The sequence below is a fragment of the Hyla sarda genome, unplaced genomic scaffold, assembly GCF_029499605.1.
Source record: "Hyla sarda isolate aHylSar1 unplaced genomic scaffold, aHylSar1.hap1 scaffold_181, whole genome shotgun sequence".
NCBI classification, from domain to species: Eukaryota; Metazoa; Chordata; class Amphibia; order Anura; family Hylidae; genus Hyla; species Hyla sarda.
Genome location: NW_026608456.1, coordinates 137815 through 158578, shown reverse-complemented (window position 1 = coordinate 158578; position 20764 = coordinate 137815). Strand labels below are relative to the sequence as shown.

Here is a 20764-nt window from a genome sequence, read left to right as displayed (position 1 = left end):
TGTGGCGCGATATTGGGGAAGGGATGAGATTTTATATTTCTTCATAAGCATTAATCTTATTTTGTCAATTAGGAACATTCAGCACCCACCCGCTATCAAGGCAGCTGCCTATCATGTCATGCCCTACCTGCACAGGTGTGCTGGCTACTCAAATGATCCAATTAAGGAGGCCATTTAGTCAGCAGCAGCAGAAGTCCTGTGCCTGGACGCTCCAACAGCGGCCAGACACAAGCAGAAGCAGAAGCAGCAGAAGCAGCAGCAGCACCACCTTTTGTTTTTTGGCTGCAGCAGCAGCAGCAAGGCCCACAGGGCTGGCTAGCTGGCTAGCCAGCAAGCAGGTAGCAATGAAAGTAGGAATCTTTCTTTTTAACCCTGTAAGGGGGTGGTGCACTGTACCCGAAGATACTGCCATATCGGGTCAATGCATAGGGCGACGGAAGCAAGCTTCGAAATCGGCCCCCGTTCTCAAAAATCCATTTAATATATGGTCCCCAGATAGGGGACGTATCAGATATTAAACTGATAAGAACAGATACTACACTTGATCTTAGCCAAAAGGCCGAGAAGCGATAACCGTGAAAGGGGCGGGCCCAACAAGGTCCCCTTCATGGGCACTATCACTGCTTGCTGTCAGGGAGGCTGCCAGACAATTTTCCATGCACACTCTGGGCTGGGGGGCAGTCAACCACCAGTACACACAGCAGAACCTAAACCCATACCATTATTGCTAAGCAGCAAGACAGGGGCCCATTGCACTCCCACGGGGCCTTTTTAAATGCAATCCATAACCCGGATTTGCCAGGAACCCTTCTTACTCCTCCTACTTGCATGTGACACTGGGCTTAGGATCTGCATAGGAAACACACACACAAGCACACACCTACCTTTGTTGCCTGCAGATGCCTCCTTGGCTGTCCCCAAACGGTATCAAACCAACACCCACGGGAAGCTGTAAGCATAGAGGACATGCCTGCACCCCATTGGACTTACCTGTGTGGGTTAAATCCGGGTTATTTGACAACCTATGGCGGTGATGGTTCTGCTCAGGCAGAGCAGTGCTGATGCTCCTCATAAAGCTGTCGCTGCTGTGAAGGTTCTAGGTGACATCACAAATCCCTATGGTTACATACACAACAAAGCTGGGTTGTTGTTGTTTACACTCTGCAAGGCCTGTGGAAGTGAGTGACATCATAGCACTGTAGTTCTGAGGGTTCTAGATGGATGCAACAATCTCCTGTTGCTTCTATGAAGGCCATAATAGACGACATCACCAAACAGCTCCATAGTCACATACACAGCAAAGGAGAGATGTTGTTTACACCTAGTGATGTCAGTGGTATTGAGTGACATCACAGCACAGTGCTAAGGCTCCTGGGCCTGGACACAGCAGCGGCTGCAATATCTCAACGGAGAATACGTTTATATATATGTGTGTGTGTGCGCGTATATATATATATATATATATATATATATATATATATATATATTTCTCCGCCGAAATCACTTTTAAACCCATTTCCACCTTTTTTTCCCTTCTCTTCCTCTTACTTTTTTTTCACGTTTTTTTACGTTTTTCTCCTTTTCGCCTCTTTTCTGGGCGTATTATTCTTCTTTTTCTTCTTTTTTTTCGTCTAATGCATACCCCATCAGTGCAGCAATGCTTATTCAATACCGCCAGCAGATGGAGACACTGGGGGATAATTTTCTAAGGATTTATACTGATTTTTCCTGTCTGAATTTGTCGCACAGAAAGTTGCAGGCCAAATATGTGTGACATTTCTGCGACTTTAGCTTCTAGAGCATTTTTACAACATTATACATAGGTGCTGAATACATAAAAAGCGACTGTTCAGCGACAGACAAGTCGCATCGGCTGAAAGTAGGCCAGAATGTCAGTCCATGTTGGAGCAGGTTTAGATACAGTCTAAAGTATAGATCTCAAAGTCTGTGCACAGAATTTAGCAAGGGCCTCGCACCTTCTGATGCATCAGGTAGGTGCACAATAGCATAGCCTAACCCTCTGTACTTTGGTCTATATTGATGCGGGACATAGACAGCCAGCTGATGACCAATCCATTAGTGCAATGGATGGCTGGAAGCATTTGTCTTTGCCTTTGCAATACCACAGAAGCAATGCATGGTCAATGTACAGCAATGACACACCTGTGTGAACAGCCAGGAGACCCCCCCCATGTTATGTTACATAGTTACATAGTTAGTACGGTCGAAAAAAGACATATGTCCATCAAGTTCAACCAGGGAATTAAGGGGTAGGGGTGTGGCGCGATATTGGGGAAGGGATGAGATTTTATATTTCTTCATAAGCATTAATCTTATTTTGTCAATTAGGAACATTCAGCACCCACCCGCTATCAAGGCAGCTGCCTATCATGTCATGCCCTACCTGCACAGGTGTGCTGGCTACTCAAATGATCCAATTAAGGAGGCCATTTAGTCAGCAGCAGCAGAAGTCCTGTGCCTGGACGCTCCAACAGCGGCCAGACACAAGCAGAAGCAGAAGCAGCAGAAGCAGCAGCAGCACCACCTTTTGTTTTTTGGCTGCAGCAGCAGCAGCAAGGCCCACAGGGCTGGCTAGCTGGCTAGCCAGCAAGCAGGTAGCAATGAAAGTAGGAATCTTTCTTTTTAACCCTGTAAGGGGGTGGTGCACTGTACCCGAAGATACTGCCATATCGGGTCAATGCATAGGGCGACGGAAGCAAGCTTCGAAATCGGCCCCCGTTCTCAAAAATCCATTTAATATATGGTCCCCAGATAGGGGACGTATCAGATATTAAACTGATAAGAACAGATACTACACTTGATCTTAGCCAAAAGGCCGAGAAGCGATAACCGTGAAAGGGGCGGGCCCAACAAGGTCCCCTTCATGGGCACTATCACTGCTTGCTGTCAGGGAGGCTGCCAGACAATTTTCCATGCACACTCTGGGCTGGGGGGCAGTCAACCACCAGTACACACAGCAGAACCTAAACCCATACCATTATTGCTAAGCAGCAAGACAGGGGCCCATTGCACTCCCACGGGGCCTTTTTAAATGCAATCCATAACCCGGATTTGCCAGGAACCCTTCTTACTCCTCCTACTTGCATGTGACACTGGGCTTAGGATCTGCATAGGAAACACACACACAAGCACACACCTACCTTTGTTGCCTGCAGATGCCTCCTTGGCTGTCCCCAAACGGTATCAAACCAACACCCACGGGAAGCTGTAAGCATAGAGGACATGCCTGCACCCCATTGGACTTACCTGTGTGGGTTAAATCCGGGTTATTTGACAACCTATGGCGGTGATGGTTCTGCTCAGGCAGAGCAGTGCTGATGCTCCTCATAAAGCTGTCGCTGCTGTGAAGGTTCTAGGTGACATCACAAATCCCTATGGTTACATACACAACAAAGCTGGGTTGTTGTTGTTTACACTCTGCAAGGCCTGTGGAAGTGAGTGACATCATAGCACTGTAGTTCTGAGGGTTCTAGATGGATGCAACAATCTCCTGTTGCTTCTATGAAGGCCATAATAGACGACATCACCAAACAGCTCCATAGTCACATACACAGCAAAGGAGAGATGTTGTTTACACCTAGTGATGTCAGTGGTATTGAGTGACATCACAGCACAGTGCTAAGGCTCCTGGGCCTGGACACAGCAGCGGCTGCAATATCTCAACGGAGAATACGTTTATATATATGTGTGTGTGTGCGCGTATATATATATATATATATATATATATATATATATATATATATTTCTCCGCCGAAATCACTTTTAAACCCATTTCCACCTTTTTTTCCCTTCTCTTCCTCTTACTTTTTTTTCACGTTTTTTTACGTTTTTCTCCTTTTCGCCTCTTTTCTGGGCGTATTATTCTTCTTTTTCTTCTTTTTTTTCGTCTAATGCATACCCCATCAGTGCAGCAATGCTTATTCAATACCGCCAGCAGATGGAGACACTGGGGGATAATTTTCTAAGGATTTATACTGATTTTTCCTGTCTGAATTTGTCGCACAGAAAGTTGCAGGCCAAATATGTGTGACATTTCTGCGACTTTAGCTTCTAGAGCATTTTTACAACATTATACATAGGTGCTGAATACATAAAAAGCGACTGTTCAGCGACAGACAAGTCGCATCGGCTGAAAGTAGGCCAGAATGTCAGTCCATGTTGGAGCAGGTTTAGATACAGTCTAAAGTATAGATCTCAAAGTCTGTGCACAGAATTTAGCAAGGGCCTCGCACCTTCTGATGCATCAGGTAGGTGCACAATAGCATAGCCTAACCCTCTGTACTTTGGTCTATATTGATGCGGGACATAGACAGCCAGCTGATGACCAATCCATTAGTGCAATGGATGGCTGGAAGCATTTGTCTTTGCCTTTGCAATACCACAGAAGCAATGCATGGTCAATGTACAGCAATGACACACCTGTGTGAACAGCCAGGAGACCCCCCCCATGTTATGTTACATAGTTACATAGTTAGTACGGTCGAAAAAAGACATATGTCCATCAAGTTCAACCAGGGAATTAAGGGGTAGGGGTGTGGCGCGATATTGGGGAAGGGATGAGATTTTATATTTCTTCATAAGCATTAATCTTATTTTGTCAATTAGGAACATTCAGCACCCACCCGCTATCAAGGCAGCTGCCTATCATGTCATGCCCTACCTGCACAGGTGTGCTGGCTACTCAAATGATCCAATTAAGGAGGCCATTTAGTCAGCAGCAGCAGAAGTCCTGTGCCTGGACGCTCCAACAGCGGCCAGACACAAGCAGAAGCAGAAGCAGCAGAAGCAGCAGCAGCACCACCTTTTGTTTTTTAGCTGCAGCAGCAGCAGCAAGGCCCACAGGGCTGGCTAGCTGGCTAGCCAGCAAGCAGGTAGCAATGAAAGTAGGAATCTTTCTTTTTAACCCTGTAAGGGGGTGGTGCACTGTACCCGAAGATACTGCCATATCGGGTCAATGCATAGGGCGACGGAAGCAAGCTTCGAAATCGGCCCCCGTTCTCAAAAATCCATTTAATATATGGTCCCCAGATAGGGGACGTATCAGATATTAAACTGATAAGAACAGATACTACACTTGATCTTAGCCAAAAGGCCGAGAAGCGATAACCGTGAAAGGGGCGGGCCCAACAAGGTCCCCTTCATGGGCACTATCACTGCTTGCTGTCAGGGAGGCTGCCAGACAATTTTCCATGCACACTCTGGGCTGGGGGGCAGTCAACCACCAGTACACACAGCAGAACCTAAACCCATACCATTATTGCTAAGCAGCAAGACAGGGGCCCATTGCACTCCCACGGGGCCTTTTTAAATGCAATCCATAACCCGGATTTGCCAGGAACCCTTCTTACTCCTCCTACTTGCATGTGACACTGGGCTTAGGATCTGCATAGGAAACACACACACAAGCACACACCTACCTTTGTTGCCTGCAGATGCCTCCTTGGCTGTCCCCAAACGGTATCAAACCAACACCCACGGGAAGCTGTAAGCATAGAGGACATGCCTGCACCCCATTGGACTTACCTGTGTGGGTTAAATCCGGGTTATTTGACAACCTATGGCGGTGATGGTTCTGCTCAGGCAGAGCAGTGCTGATGCTCCTCATAAAGCTGTCGCTGCTGTGAAGGTTCTAGGTGACATCACAAATCCCTATGGTTACATACACAACAAAGCTGGGTTGTTGTTGTTTACACTCTGCAAGGCCTGTGGAAGTGAGTGACATCATAGCACTGTAGTTCTGAGGGTTCTAGATGGATGCAACAATCTCCTGTTGCTTCTATGAAGGCCATAATAGACGACATCACCAAACAGCTCCATAGTCACATACACAGCAAAGGAGAGATGTTGTTTACACCTAGTGATGTCAGTGGTATTGAGTGACATCACAGCACAGTGCTAAGGCTCCTGGGCCTGGACACAGCAGCGGCTGCAATATCTCAACGGAGAATACGTTTATATATATGTGTGTGTGTGCGCGTATATATATATATATATATATATATATATATATATATATATATATTTCTCCGCCGAAATCACTTTTAAACCCATTTCCACCTTTTTTTCCCTTCTCTTCCTCTTACTTTTTTTTCACGTTTTTTTACGTTTTTCTCCTTTTCGCCTCTTTTCTGGGCGTATTATTCTTCTTTTTCTTCTTTTTTTTCGTCTAATGCATACCCCATCAGTGCAGCAATGCTTATTCAATACCGCCAGCAGATGGAGACACTGGGGGATAATTTTCTAAGGATTTATACTGATTTTTCCTGTCTGAATTTGTCGCACAGAAAGTTGCAGGCCAAATATGTGTGACATTTCTGCGACTTTAGCTTCTAGAGCATTTTTACAACATTATACATAGGTGCTGAATACATAAAAAGCGACTGTTCAGCGACAGACAAGTCGCATCGGCTGAAAGTAGGCCAGAATGTCAGTCCATGTTGGAGCAGGTTTAGATACAGTCTAAAGTATAGATCTCAAAGTCTGTGCACAGAATTTAGCAAGGGCCTCGCACCTTCTGATGCATCAGGTAGGTGCACAATAGCATAGCCTAACCCTCTGTACTTTGGTCTATATTGATGCGGGACATAGACAGCCAGCTGATGACCAATCCATTAGTGCAATGGATGGCTGGAAGCATTTGTCTTTGCCTTTGCAATACCACAGAAGCAATGCATGGTCAATGTACAGCAATGACACACCTGTGTGAACAGCCAGGAGACCCCCCCCATGTTATGTTACATAGTTACATAGTTAGTACGGTCGAAAAAAGACATATGTCCATCAAGTTCAACCAGGGAATTAAGGGGTAGGGGTGTGGCGCGATATTGGGGAAGGGATGAGATTTTATATTTCTTCATAAGCATTAATCTTATTTTGTCAATTAGGAACATTCAGCACCCACCCGCTATCAAGGCAGCTGCCTATCATGTCATGCCCTACCTGCACAGGTGTGCTGGCTACTCAAATGATCCAATTAAGGAGGCCATTTAGTCAGCAGCAGCAGAAGTCCTGTGCCTGGACGCTCCAACAGCGGCCAGACACAAGCAGAAGCAGAAGCAGCAGAAGCAGCAGCAGCACCACCTTTTGTTTTTTGGCTGCAGCAGCAGCAGCAAGGCCCACAGGGCTGGCTAGCTGGCTAGCCAGCAAGCAGGTAGCAATGAAAGTAGGAATCTTTCTTTTTAACCCTGTAAGGGGGTGGTGCACTGTACCCGAAGATACTGCCATATCGGGTCAATGCATAGGGCGACGGAAGCAAGCTTCGAAATCGGCCCCCGTTCTCAAAAATCCATTTAATATATGGTCCCCAGATAGGGGACGTATCAGATATTAAACTGATAAGAACAGATACTACACTTGATCTTAGCCAAAAGGCCGAGAAGCGATAACCGTGAAAGGGGCGGGCCCAACAAGGTCCCCTTCATGGGCACTATCACTGCTTGCTGTCAGGGAGGCTGCCAGACAATTTTCCATGCACACTCTGGGCTGGGGGGCAGTCAACCACCAGTACACACAGCAGAACCTAAACCCATACCATTATTGCTAAGCAGCAAGACAGGGGCCCATTGCACTCCCACGGGGCCTTTTTAAATGCAATCCATAACCCGGATTTGCCAGGAACCCTTCTTACTCCTCCTACTTGCATGTGACACTGGGCTTAGGATCTGCATAGGAAACACACACACAAGCACACACCTACCTTTGTTGCCTGCAGATGCCTCCTTGGCTGTCCCCAAACGGTATCAAACCAACACCCACGGGAAGCTGTAAGCATAGAGGACATGCCTGCACCCCATTGGACTTACCTGTGTGGGTTAAATCCGGGTTATTTGACAACCTATGGCGGTGATGGTTCTGCTCAGGCAGAGCAGTGCTGATGCTCCTCATAAAGCTGTCGCTGCTGTGAAGGTTCTAGGTGACATCACAAATCCCTATGGTTACATACACAACAAAGCTGGGTTGTTGTTGTTTACACTCTGCAAGGCCTGTGGAAGTGAGTGACATCATAGCACTGTAGTTCTGAGGGTTCTAGATGGATGCAACAATCTCCTGTTGCTTCTATGAAGGCCATAATAGACGACATCACCAAACAGCTCCATAGTCACATACACAGCAAAGGAGAGATGTTGTTTACACCTAGTGATGTCAGTGGTATTGAGTGACATCACAGCACAGTGCTAAGGCTCCTGGGCCTGGACACAGCAGCGGCTGCAATATCTCAACGGAGAATACGTTTATATATATGTGTGTGTGTGCGCGTATATATATATATATATATATATATATATATATATATATATTCTCCGCCGAAATCACTTTTAAACCCATTTCCACCTTTTTTTCCCTTCTCTTCCTCTTACTTTTTTTTCACGTTTTTTTACGTTTTTCTCCTTTTCGCCTCTTTTCTGGGCGTATTATTCTTCTTTTTCTTCTTTTTTTTCGTCTAATGCATACCCCATCAGTGCAGCAATGCTTATTCAATACCGCCAGCAGATGGAGACACTGGGGGATAATTTTCTAAGGATTTATACTGATTTTTCCTGTCTGAATTTGTCGCACAGAAAGTTGCAGGCCAAATATGTGTGACATTTCTGCGACTTTAGCTTCTAGAGCATTTTTACAACATTATACATAGGTGCTGAATACATAAAAAGCGACTGTTCAGCGACAGACAAGTCGCATCGGCTGAAAGTAGGCCAGAATGTCAGTCCATGTTGGAGCAGGTTTAGATACAGTCTAAAGTATAGATCTCAAAGTCTGTGCACAGAATTTAGCAAGGGCCTCGCACCTTCTGATGCATCAGGTAGGTGCACAATAGCATAGCCTAACCCTCTGTACTTTGGTCTATATTGATGCGGGACATAGACAGCCAGCTGATGACCAATCCATTAGTGCAATGGATGGCTGGAAGCATTTGTCTTTGCCTTTGCAATACCACAGAAGCAATGCATGGTCAATGTACAGCAATGACACACCTGTGTGAACAGCCAGGAGACCCCCCCCATGTTATGTTACATAGTTACATAGTTAGTACGGTCGAAAAAAGACATATGTCCATCAAGTTCAACCAGGGAATTAAGGGGTAGGGGTGTGGCGCGATATTGGGGAAGGGATGAGATTTTATATTTCTTCATAAGCATTAATCTTATTTTGTCAATTAGGAACATTCAGCACCCACCCGCTATCAAGGCAGCTGCCTATCATGTCATGCCCTACCTGCACAGGTGTGCTGGCTACTCAAATGATCCAATTAAGGAGGCCATTTAGTCAGCAGCAGCAGAAGTCCTGTGCCTGGACGCTCCAACAGCGGCCAGACACAAGCAGAAGCAGAAGCAGCAGAAGCAGCAGCAGCACCACCTTTTGTTTTTTGGCTGCAGCAGCAGCAGCAAGGCCCACAGGGCTGGCTAGCTGGCTAGCCAGCAAGCAGGTAGCAATGAAAGTAGGAATCTTTCTTTTTAACCCTGTAAGGGGGTGGTGCACTGTACCCGAAGATACTACCATATCGGGTCAATGCATAGGGCGACGGAAGCAAGCTTCGAAATCGGCCCCCGTTCTCAAAAATCCATTTAATATATGGTCCCCAGATAGGGGACGTATCAGATATTAAACTGATAAGAACAGATACTACACTTGATCTTAGCCAAAAGGCCGAGAAGCGATAACCGTGAAAGGGGCGGGCCCAACAAGGTCCCCTTCATGGGCACTATCACTGCTTGCTGTCAGGGAGGCTGCCAGACAATTTTCCATGCACACTCTGGGCTGGGGGGCAGTCAACCACCAGTACACACAGCAGAACCTAAACCCATACCATTATTGCTAAGCAGCAAGACAGGGGCCCATTGCACTCCCACGGGGCCTTTTTAAATGCAATCCATAACCCGGATTTGCCAGGAACCCTTCTTACTCCTCCTACTTGCATGTGACACTGGGCTTAGGATCTGCATAGGAAACACACACACAAGCACACACCTACCTTTGTTGCCTGCAGATGCCTCCTTGGCTGTCCCCAAACGGTATCAAACCAACACCCACGGGAAGCTGTAAGCATAGAGGACATGCCTGCACCCCATTGGACTTACCTGTGTGGGTTAAATCCGGGTTATTTGACAACCTATGGCGGTGATGGTTCTGCTCAGGCAGAGCAGTGCTGATGCTCCTCATAAAGCTGTCGCTGCTGTGAAGGTTCTAGGTGACATCACAAATCCCTATGGTTACATACACAACAAAGCTGGGTTGTTGTTGTTTACACTCTGCAAGGCCTGTGGAAGTGAGTGACATCATAGCACTGTAGTTCTGAGGGTTCTAGATGGATGCAACAATCTCCTGTTGCTTCTATGAAGGCCATAATAGACGACATCACCAAACAGCTCCATAGTCACATACACAGCAAAGGAGAGATGTTGTTTACACCTAGTGATGTCAGTGGTATTGAGTGACATCACAGCACAGTGCTAAGGCTCCTGGGCCTGGACACAGCAGCGGCTGCAATATCTCAACGGAGAATACGTTTATATATATGTGTGTGTGTGCGCGTATATATATATATATATATATATATATATATATATATATATATATTTCTCCGCCGAAATCACTTTTAAACCCATTTCCACCTTTTTTTCCCTTCTCTTCCTCTTACTTTTTTTTCACGTTTTTTTACGTTTTTCTCCTTTTCGCCTCTTTTCTGGGCGTATTATTCTTCTTTTTCTTCTTTTTTTTCGTCTAATGCATACCCCATCAGTGCAGCAATGCTTATTCAATACCGCCAGCAGATGGAGACACTGGGGGATAATTTTCTAAGGATTTATACTGATTTTTCCTGTCTGAATTTGTCGCACAGAAAGTTGCAGGCCAAATATGTGTGACATTTCTGCGACTTTAGCTTCTAGAGCATTTTTACAACATTATACATAGGTGCTGAATACATAAAAAGCGACTGTTCAGCGACAGACAAGTCGCATCGGCTGAAAGTAGGCCAGAATGTCAGTCCATGTTGGAGCAGGTTTAGATACAGTCTAAAGTATAGATCTCAAAGTCTGTGCACAGAATTTAGCAAGGGCCTCGCACCTTCTGATGCATCAGGTAGGTGCACAATAGCATAGCCTAACCCTCTGTACTTTGGTCTATATTGATGCGGGACATAGACAGCCAGCTGATGACCAATCCATTAGTGCAATGGATGGCTGGAAGCATTTGTCTTTGCCTTTGCAATACCACAGAAGCAATGCATGGTCAATGTACAGCAATGACACACCTGTGTGAACAGCCAGGAGACCCCCCCCATGTTATGTTACATAGTTACATAGTTAGTACGGTCGAAAAAAGACATATGTCCATCAAGTTCAACCAGGGAATTAAGGGGTAGGGGTGTGGCGCGATATTGGGGAAGGGATGAGATTTTATATTTCTTCATAAGCATTAATCTTATTTTGTCAATTAGGAACATTCAGCACCCACCCGCTATCAAGGCAGCTGCCTATCATGTCATGCCCTACCTGCACAGGTGTGCTGGCTACTCAAATGATCCAATTAAGGAGGCCATTTAGTCAGCAGCAGCAGAAGTCCTGTGCCTGGACGCTCCAACAGCGGCCAGACACAAGCAGAAGCAGAAGCAGCAGAAGCAGCAGCAGCACCACCTTTTGTTTTTTGGCTGCAGCAGCAGCAGCAAGGCCCACAGGGCTGGCTAGCTGGCTAGCCAGCAAGCAGGTAGCAATGAAAGTAGGAATCTTTCTTTTTAACCCTGTAAGGGGGTGGTGCACTGTACCCGAAGATACTGCCATATCGGGTCAATGCATAGGGCGACGGAAGCAAGCTTCGAAATCGGCCCCCGTTCTCAAAAATCCATTTAATATATGGTCCCCAGATAGGGGACGTATCAGATATTAAACTGATAAGAACAGATACTACACTTGATCTTAGCCAAAAGGCCGAGAAGCGATAACCGTGAAAGGGGCGGGCCCAACAAGGTCCCCTTCATGGGCACTATCACTGCTTGCTGTCAGGGAGGCTGCCAGACAATTTTCCATGCACACTCTGGGCTGGGGGGCAGTCAACCACCAGTACACACAGCAGAACCTAAACCCATACCATTATTGCTAAGCAGCAAGACAGGGGCCCATTGCACTCCCACGGGGCCTTTTTAAATGCAATCCATAACCCGGATTTGCCAGGAACCCTTCTTACTCCTCCTACTTGCATGTGACACTGGGCTTAGGATCTGCATAGGAAACACACACACAAGCACACACCTACCTTTGTTGCCTGCAGATGCCTCCTTGGCTGTCCCCAAACGGTATCAAACCAACACCCACGGGAAGCTGTAAGCATAGAGGACATGCCTGCACCCCATTGGACTTACCTGTGTGGGTTAAATCCGGGTTATTTGACAACCTATGGCGGTGATGGTTCTGCTCAGGCAGAGCAGTGCTGATGCTCCTCATAAAGCTGTCGCTGCTGTGAAGGTTCTAGGTGACATCACAAATCCCTATGGTTACATACACAACAAAGCTGGGTTGTTGTTGTTTACACTCTGCAAGGCCTGTGGAAGTGAGTGACATCATAGCACTGTAGTTCTGAGGGTTCTAGATGGATGCAACAATCTCCTGTTGCTTCTATGAAGGCCATAATAGACGACATCACCAAACAGCTCCATAGTCACATACACAGCAAAGGAGAGATGTTGTTTACACCTAGTGATGTCAGTGGTATTGAGTGACATCACAGCACAGTGCTAAGGCTCCTGGGCCTGGACACAGCAGCGGCTGCAATATCTCAACGGAGAATACGTTTATATATATGTGTGTGTGTGCGCGTATATATATATATATATATATATATATATATATATATATATATTTCTCCGCCGAAATCACTTTTAAACCCATTTCCACCTTTTTTTCCCTTCTCTTCCTCTTACTTTTTTTTCACGTTTTTTTACGTTTTTCTCCTTTTCGCCTCTTTTCTGGGCGTATTATTCTTCTTTTTCTTCTTTTTTTTCGTCTAATGCATACCCCATCAGTGCAGCAATGCTTATTCAATACCGCCAGCAGATGGAGACACTGGGGGATAATTTTCTAAGGATTTATACTGATTTTTCCTGTCTGAATTTGTCGCACAGAAAGTTGCAGGCCAAATATGTGTGACATTTCTGCGACTTTAGCTTCTAGAGCATTTTTACAACATTATACATAGGTGCTGAATACATAAAAAGCGACTGTTCAGCGACAGACAAGTCGCATCGGCTGAAAGTAGGCCAGAATGTCAGTCCATGTTGGAGCAGGTTTAGATACAGTCTAAAGTATAGATCTCAAAGTCTGTGCACAGAATTTAGCAAGGGCCTCGCACCTTCTGATGCATCAGGTAGGTGCACAATAGCATAGCCTAACCCTCTGTACTTTGGTCTATATTGATGCGGGACATAGACAGCCAGCTGATGACCAATCCATTAGTGCAATGGATGGCTGGAAGCATTTGTCTTTGCCTTTGCAATACCACAGAAGCAATGCATGGTCAATGTACAGCAATGACACACCTGTGTGAACAGCCAGGAGACCCCCCCCATGTTATGTTACATAGTTACATAGTTAGTACGGTCGAAAAAAGACATATGTCCATCAAGTTCAACCAGGGAATTAAGGGGTAGGGGTGTGGCGCGATATTGGGGAAGGGATGAGATTTTATATTTCTTCATAAGCATTAATCTTATTTTGTCAATTAGGAACATTCAGCACCCACCCGCTATCAAGGCAGCTGCCTATCATGTCATGCCCTACCTGCACAGGTGTGCTGGCTACTCAAATGATCCAATTAAGGAGGCCATTTAGTCAGCAGCAGCAGAAGTCCTGTGCCTGGACGCTCCAACAGCGGCCAGACACAAGCAGAAGCAGAAGCAGCAGAAGCAGCAGCAGCACCACCTTTTGTTTTTTGGCTGCAGCAGCAGCAGCAAGGCCCACAGGGCTGGCTAGCTGGCTAGCCAGCAAGCAGGTAGCAATGAAAGTAGGAATCTTTCTTTTTAACCCTGTAAGGGGGTGGTGCACTGTACCCGAAGATACTGCCATATCGGGTCAATGCATAGGGCGACGGAAGCAAGCTTCGAAATCGGCCCCCGTTCTCAAAAATCCATTTAATATATGGTCCCCAGATAGGGGACGTATCAGATATTAAACTGATAAGAACAGATTTTTTTTTTAACTTGACTACCCTTACGGGGGCAACTTTATTAAAAATTAAATAATGTTAACAAAGTTGTGCAAATATGTCAATAAATACAGTTACATATAAATAACATATTTACAACATATTAAAACATAAAATGGGCACTTGGTGGCTTTACAAGATAGAATTCCATTCTTTTAAAAACCATTTTCTAGATAAAAGCGGAAATCTCTTCTTGTCTAAAAGATAGTACTGGTACATTTCATAAAAACAGATAGATAAAATGTCCTTCACAGATAAAACCTCATGCTTGAACAATAAAATATTCCTGGCCTTCCACAGAGCTGCCTTCACACAGTTTATGATCTTCCATGCAATAGTCTCTTGAGTCCGTGTTGGGCATTCCAGGCAACCATAAAAAACCACTGCAATATTTAAGTCTTTTAGTCCAGTTATCCTTTTTACCAGAGGGAGTATCTTTGTCCATATTTTCTGCGAGTAAAAACAAGTCCATATTAGATGGTGCACGGTCTCCTCTTGTCGGCATCCCTCCCTCGGGCAGGTTGCAGAGTTGGATAATCCTCTTCGGTGCTGGAATGCCCGGCATGGAAGACACTCGTGTGCGCAGCTCCAGGCCAGGTCCTTCTGTGAATTAAAAAGATAATTAATACTCAACATCTTCCAAATCTGTATACACTTCTGTTCGTTAAAATTTTTGATGGGAGTCACGGTACTGGTTTCTTTTATTTCCTTTAGTAGTTTTTTGCTATTGCACAGATCCTGAACACTTTTACCTTTAAAATTATATAAGTTTAAAATTTTTCCTAAAATCATGTATTGAGGGGGTAAATTCAAAGAATAAGGGCAACTTAAAACTGTAGAAAACCAGCCGTTCCTCCGCATAAAATAACCAGTATTAAAACGAACAAAATAAGACCAGTAGCTATCTTTAAAAACAGTAGTAAAACACATGCTAAAAAACTTTATTAAAAGGAAAGCTTTAAAATCTGGAAAATCCTTACCGCCCCTGGAGTTCGGTTTTATCACAATTTGTCTCTTTAATTTTTCGCTCTTAGAACTCCAAAAGAAAGTAAAAGAAGCTTTTGTTATTTTCTTTAGAACCATTTCGGGGGGTGGGAAAACCAGACTTAAATACAATAAAATAGGTAAAAGCACCATTTTTGTAATTAAAACCTTCCCTTCCATTGTAAGTTCTCGCATGTTCCACATACATATTTTCTTATTTATTTTTTGAGCCACCAAGTCCCAGCTATTAAAACCATTATTAGACTCGTCAAAGGAGACACCTAAAATCTGCACCGACTCAGACACAGGGACGGGCACATCATACAAAGGCATTCCGCCTATGTTTAAAATGTTACTTTTGTTAAAATTGACTTTAAAACCGGAGGCACAATTAAAATATTGAATCTGTTTTAGCGTCTTCTGAAGCGATGGGGTGTCCCTGCAAAACACCGCAACATCGTCCATGTACCCCACTACCTTCGCCTCTAGTCCCCCTCCTCCTGGCAGGGGGACTCCATGGATCTGCTTATCCTTTCGTATTGTACATAAAAGAGGCTCTATTGCGCAAATGAAGAGTAGTGGGGACAAGGGACACCCCTGCTTCACTCCGGAATTTAAAATCACGCCCTGTGTCTTAAAACCATTTACTAAAATTTTACTAGTACAGTTATCATAAAAAGCTCTAAGAGACAATAAAAAGCCATCAGGTATACCCATTTTCTCTAAAACCTTAAAAAGATAAAAATGTGACACCCTGTCGAAAGCTTTTTCAAAATCTATGGATAAAACCGCCAGCTTTCCTTTTCTTAATTTGGTGTCGCTAATTACATCCTTTAAAAGGTTTAGGTTCTCCCATAAACTCCTCCCAGGCACCCCACAGACTTGGTTTGTATGAATTATTTTATGGATTACGTTCTTTAAGCGGTTAGCACACAGTTTCGCCATTATTTTATAGTCGCAGTTCAGAAGGGTGATTGGTCTCCAGTTTTTGAGTTCCGACCGGTCTCCCTTTTTGAATAGCAGGGAGACATCACCCTTCTTCCATGAGCCTGGGAGGATTTTAGACTTAAAGACTTCAGTAAAAAGGGAGAACAAATCTTCTTTTAAAATACCATAAAAAGTAACATAAAATTCAATGGGTATACCATCCGGCCCAGGCACTTTACCTGTTTTAAAACTCTTGACGGTCTCTAAAATCTCCTGCTCTGAAATATTCTGCAATAAAAAAGACTGTGAGACAGGATCTAAAAAATTGGTGATCTCCTTTAACGAGTCATTCATAAAACATTCATCAATGTGTTTTACATTAAAAAGATCCGCATAAAACTCTTGCACCTTTTTTAAAATACCCTGTACATCATTCACTCCTTCAATGTTTTCTATTAACCTTCTATTTTCATGTATTTTCTTAAAAAAATACCTGGAGCAGGTCTCGTTTTCCTCAAGATGCTGTATTCGAGACCTAAAGATAATTTCTTTTCCTTTCTGCTCCAGGCACTTAGTTATTTCTTTTTTAAGATCATGTACCTCCTTCTCCACCTCCATCCCATGTGCTCTGAATTTGTACAGGGTTTGCAGACGAGTATTTAGGATATTATAAAATTCACGTTTTTCTTTAGCTTTCCTAACCCCAACACGGATAAAAAATTCTTTTATTTTTAGTTTCATTTTTTCCCACCAGATACTGGTGGGAGTGTTGGGGTCTTTTACTCGTCTGCATTCCTTGTAAAAGGTGATAAAATCTGATAAAACCTGCGGATCTTCTAAAAGGGACACGTTTAACTTCCAGGCATTCCTACCAGTTCTCCTTTTAAAATCACTTTTAACTTTAAAATACAATAATTTATGGTCAGAAAAAACATTGGTAAAAAGATCACAGTTAAAAGGCAGTACTTGATAAGAACAAAAAATAAAATCTATCCTGGAGCTACAGCTTGCATTGCTCCAGGTAACACCGTCTTCCTCTGGTACGTTAAAATTACATTTTTTAAAAACATCAGTGAGATTAAAATCTAAAATCAAGTTTTTTAACATAAAAGACGTCTTATCATAGTTCCTACTCACTGCGTTCGAAAAACGGCGTTCTCCCCTTAAAATACAATTAAAATCACCTGATAAAACAAGAGGACTAGAATTGTTAATAAAAAGGGGTAAAATCTCCAACATTTTTATTCTTTCATTCTTATCAGGAGAACCATAAAAATTTAAAAACTGCCATTTAATACCATTAATAAAAGCGCTGACCAATAAAATTCTGCCTGGTAAAATTTCGTTAAAACTCTCAATTAAAACGTTCCCTTTAAAAAGTATGGCGACCCCTGCTGATCTGGACTCATTTGATCCAGACCAGACTGATGGACCGTGCACCCAATCATCTTCATATTCTTTATAATTTAATCTGTGCGGGATGCCACATTCCTGCAGGAAAAGGACGGAAGCAGCAAAAACCGACAAGTAATTAAATAGGGCAACCCTTCTTACTCTGGCGCTCACACTTCTCACGTTCAAGGACAGACCGGACAACTCAGCCATGGGAATGTACAAGAAAACGTCTTACACCTCTGATTCCCCCTCCGAAGCCTCATACCCCCCAAAATCTGACTCAACTGTACGCATAGAGGAAGCAGGAGAGGAGGCACCATCACTCAGCCGACCCCCCTCCTCCATCATGATTGAGGCATAGTTGTTCTCGGGCATCCTGGCAATCAGGGCTCCAGACTCATTGGGTTCTTCCACCTCTTGCCCCTCCATAGGGGTCGGGTGTTCACTTAGTTCCGTCTCTGGTACCTCAGAGACGGTCACCCCTGAAACCTCCTCCTGGCAGGGAGGAGGGGGGGTATCCCCTATGGGGACCTGTGGAGGAACGTCACTTGGGTTCCCTGCATCCGCAGGTACTTCCATCGGCTCCCCCTGGACCGCCTCCGAATAGAGTCTTCTGGAGCCCCTCCGCCTTTTAACCTTCACCTCTCCACCCGGATCATCGCTCTCAGGGGGACCCTGAGCCAGAGGTTGCTGAGGAGCGGATTCGGCCGCAGTCCGCTCCTCTCTTAACCCAGCATGCTCCTGGGGGCCAGTTTTTTCACCACTTGCACGTTTTTTGGCCATCCTCTGCTCTTTAGGGTCCCCTCCTTTTGCCTGAGGGGGGTCTTTCTCCTTCTCCATCTCACCGCTTACCTCTTGTGGGGGGGTAATCACTGGCTCTGCTTGCCTCGGCTGGTGTCCCGGTTGCTGTCCTTGCTGCCTCCAGGGTTGCCACTGCTGCTCCGTCCTATGTCTGTGGGGACAAGAGGAGAAAAGGTGACCGAATTGTTGACAGAAATTGCACCTCCCTCCTCTTGTGCATTTCTCTGTCTCGTGCTGTGTGCTACCACATTTTTTGCATGTACTTTCACAGTTTTCTTTTGTGTGTCCATATCTGTGACACTTCCTGCAGTAGCTTGGCATCCCCGCATAAAAGAGGTCGCCACACATATTATTTATTTTAAAACGAGCTGGTGGTAGTTGTATTCCCCCTGGCAATCTGTCATCTTTTTTGCATGTAACCTGAAATCTCCACTTAGATGTCCAGATGCCACAGCTGTTCATGATTTTTCCTCTGCACTCAACCTTACTAAAATAGACTTGTAAAAACAACTCAACATCGTGTAGGTTGGCGAAAGGGGAATACATCTTTACTACCACCAGCTTAATATCGTCTAGAACGTGCTCAATAATCCGGACACCCTGAAGCTTTTTGTCTTTACTCGCAGCAGCTCTGGTAACAAAATCTCTGTGGATGCCATTTTGTGTGAACGTCACATCAAAAATTTTACGCTTCGGGTAGTCCTGGATTGCCAATATCTCGCCCTTCTGTATTCCGAAAACTCCTCCGAGCACGTCCTCTACTACGAATTTAAAATCGTCCGCCCTTTTGGTATCATCCGTGAGAATGACTCTCACGGTGTTTTTGATCCTTGCGTATGCCGGCACAGAACCTGGATCCGGATCATCATCCATGGTTCTAACCTCTCTCCACCCGAAGGTCTTGAGAGGCGATCGCTACTCGTTACCCTGGGACTAGGCCCTCTCCCCAATAGCAACAAGTGGGTGAAGCCCAGGCAATAAACCTGGGCGATCCCACAAGGCCGAGGAGAGGGGTACCCGAGTACCTTCTGACCAGATCTCCTGTATTACTACACTTGATCTTAGCCAAAAGGCCGAGAAGCGATAACCGTGAAAGGGGCGGGCCCAACAAGGTCCCCTTCATGGGCACTATCACTGCTTGCTGTCAGGGAGGCTGCCAGACAATTTTCCATGCACACTCTGGGCTGGGGGGCAGTCAACCACCAGTACACACAGCAGAACCTAAACCCATACCATTATTGCTAAGCAGCAAGACAGGGGCCCATTGCACTCCCACGGGGCCTTTTTAAATGCAATCCATAACCCGGATTTGCCAGGAACCCTTCTTACTCCTCCTACTTGCATGTGACACTGGGCTTAGGATCTGCATAGGAAACACACACACAAGCACACACCTACCTTTGTTGCCTGCAGATGCCTCCTTGGCTGTCCCCAAACGGTATCAAACCAACACCCACGGGAAGCTGTAAGCATAGAGGACATGCCTGCACCCCATTGGACTTACCTGTGTGGGTTAAATCCGGGTTATTTGACAACCTATGGCGGTGATGGTTCTGCTCAGGCAGAGCAGTGCTGATGCTCCTCATAAAGCTGTCGCTGCTGTGAAGGTTCTAGGTGACATCACAAATCCCTATGGTTACATACACAACAAAGCTGGGTTGTTGTTGTTTACACTCTGCAAGGCCTGTGGAAGTGAGTGACATCATAGCACTGTAGTTCTGAGGGTTCTAGATGGATGCAACAATCTCCTGTTGCTTCTATGAAGGCCATAATAGACGACATCACCAAACAGCTCCATAGTCACATACACAGCAAAGGAGAGATGTTGTTTACACCTAGTGATGTCAGTGGTATTGAGTGACATCACAGCACAGTGCTAAGGCTCCTGGGCCTGGACACAGCAGCGGCTGCAATATCTCAACGGAGAATACGTTTATATATATGTGTGTGTGTGCGCGTATATATATATATATATATATATATATATATATATATATATATATTTCTCCGCCGAAATCACTTTTAAACCCATTTCCACCTTTTTTTCCCTTCTCTTCCTCTTACTTTTTTTTCACGTTTTTTTACGTTTTTCTCCTTTTCGCCTCTTTTCTGGGCGTATTATTCTTCTTTTTCTTCTTTTTTTTCGTCTAATGCATACCCCATCAGTGCAGCAATGCTTATTCAATACCGCCAGCAGATGGAGACACTGGGGGATAATTTTCTAAGGATTTATACTGATTTTTCCTGTCTGAATTTGTCGCACAGAAAGTTGCAGGCCAAATATGTGTGACATTTCTGCGACTTTAGCTTCTAGAGCATTTTTACAACATTATACATAGGTGCTGAATACATAAAAAGCGACTGTTCAGCGACAGACAAGTCGCATCGGCTGAAAGTAGGCCAGAATGTCAGTCCATGTTGGAGCAGGTTTAGATACAGTCTA

The 20764-nt window shown here is 44.8% G+C and overlaps 6 non-coding genes and 2 pseudogenes across 6 annotated transcripts; all 8 read right to left on the bottom strand.

The window, feature by feature from the left end:
• Positions 1 to 380: 380 nt before the first annotated feature.
• Positions 381 to 571, bottom strand: LOC130314147 (U2 spliceosomal RNA). Its single transcript, XR_008861888.1, has one exon. It is a non-coding gene; the product is annotated as a U2 spliceosomal RNA (small nuclear RNA).
• Positions 572 to 2657: 2086 nt separating this feature from the next.
• LOC130314146 (U2 spliceosomal RNA) lies at positions 2658 to 2848 on the bottom strand. Its single transcript, XR_008861887.1, has one exon. It is a non-coding gene; the product is annotated as a U2 spliceosomal RNA (small nuclear RNA).
• Positions 2849 to 4934: 2086 nt separating this feature from the next.
• On the bottom strand, positions 4935 to 5125 carry LOC130314145 (U2 spliceosomal RNA). Its single transcript, XR_008861886.1, has one exon. It is a non-coding gene; the product is annotated as a U2 spliceosomal RNA (small nuclear RNA).
• A 2088-nt stretch (positions 5126 to 7213) lies between these two features.
• LOC130314365 (U2 spliceosomal RNA) lies at positions 7214 to 7404 on the bottom strand. Its single transcript, XR_008862070.1, has one exon. It is a non-coding gene; the product is annotated as a U2 spliceosomal RNA (small nuclear RNA).
• A 2083-nt stretch (positions 7405 to 9487) lies between these two features.
• On the bottom strand, positions 9488 to 9678 carry LOC130314295 (U2 spliceosomal RNA). Its single transcript, XR_008862021.1, has one exon. It is a non-coding gene; the product is annotated as a U2 spliceosomal RNA (small nuclear RNA).
• A 2088-nt stretch (positions 9679 to 11766) lies between these two features.
• On the bottom strand, positions 11767 to 11957 carry LOC130314363 (U2 spliceosomal RNA). The gene has a single exon (XR_008862069.1). It is a non-coding gene; the product is annotated as a U2 spliceosomal RNA (small nuclear RNA).
• Positions 11958 to 14043: 2086 nt separating this feature from the next.
• Positions 14044 to 14247, bottom strand: LOC130314308 (U2 spliceosomal RNA; annotated as a pseudogene).
• Positions 14248 to 19273: 5026 nt separating this feature from the next.
• Positions 19274 to 19406, bottom strand: LOC130314328 (U2 spliceosomal RNA; annotated as a pseudogene).
• Positions 19407 to 20764: the final 1358 nt, after the last annotated feature.